The sequence below is a fragment of the Pteropus alecto genome, unplaced genomic scaffold (assembly GCF_000325575.1).
Source record: "Pteropus alecto unplaced genomic scaffold, ASM32557v1 scaffold67, whole genome shotgun sequence".
Classification (NCBI taxonomy): Eukaryota; Metazoa; Chordata; class Mammalia; order Chiroptera; family Pteropodidae; genus Pteropus; species Pteropus alecto.
The window spans coordinates 9,193,615-9,194,822 of NW_006441061.1; positions in this window are offsets into that span (position 1 = coordinate 9,193,615).

Genomic DNA, 1,208 nt, shown 5'->3' on the forward strand with positions numbered 1-1,208 from the left:
GCCAGGCCTTTCTGGGGCCCGCACACTGCCCAGCTGCGTGTGGGAGTCGTGGGGAAGTCGGGGGGCTCTGGCCTCCTGAGGGAGCACCCCAGCCTCCTGTCTGGGGGCTGCTCCCTGGATGGGGGCCTCGCCAGATTCTGTCTCTGCAGCTGGGACACGGGGCCTGAGCTCAGTGTGCACTGAGCTCCCCCGTGGGTCACAGCCCCATGCTGAGGGTGGGCAACAGTACAGGGTGAAGAAGTCGGGGTGCCCAGTGGGGGAAGGTCAGACAGAAGAGGGTAAGGGCAGGTCCCCTCCCACATACCGCCTGGCCCGGCCATGACCTCAGGGCTGTGGAGCCTTGTGAGGAAGAGACCCCAAAGTGTCCCCAGGCACCAGCAATGGCAGGGCCATAGGGGCGGGGTGGGGGAGGAGCATCCTGGAGCAAGGGTAAGGGGAGGGGCCTGCGTCCCCAGGGCAGGCTGAGGGTGGGCTGGGACAGGGAGGGGGGACAGCAGAGGGGTGGGAGGGAGAGAGGGGCCAGGCAGTGGGGCTGGTGAGGGGCGTGAGCCTCCGGGTGCTGGGCAGAGGGCCCGGTGCCATCTCCCCACGCTCCCGGGAGCCCGACCCCATGGGCGCCGTGGCCACTGGGATGATGGATCGCTGAGGCCGCCCTCAGGCAGCAGCCGCGGCTGCACTTGGCCTCAATCACTCCCCGGGGCCCAGGCGGCCAGCAGCCCATGATAAACGAGTCAGCATTGATTTTCACTTAATTGACAATTTGGTGAACCTGTTCCCAAAATCCCGGGTTGGGCCCCAGAGGAGCCTTGAGGTGACCTATGGTGGGGTTATGCCTCTAGCCAGGGTGGCAGCCAGGGGGCGGCAGAGGCCAGCCAGACCCTGGGTCACGGGAGGGATGCTGTGCCAGGGCTGAGCCCCCTCTGCGCCCACTGGAGCTCAGTGCCTGGGAAGGGGCTGTGCACGAGGCTGGGGGCCCAGCTGCGAGGGGTCTCCCGCGCCCGCTCAGGTCAGGGAGCCCTGGCAGGGCGGGCGGCCGCAGGAGTCGGGAAAGCAGGCCGAGCCCCCAGGCTGGGATTTCATCCTGGCTCAGCCCATCCGCTGCGCTACGGGGCGCTGCCTCTGAGCCTCCCTGACCCTCCGCTTCCTCTCCTGCAAAGCGGAGCCCGCTCGAGCCCACCCGCCCCCCGCAGCACCCACCCCGTCGTCGC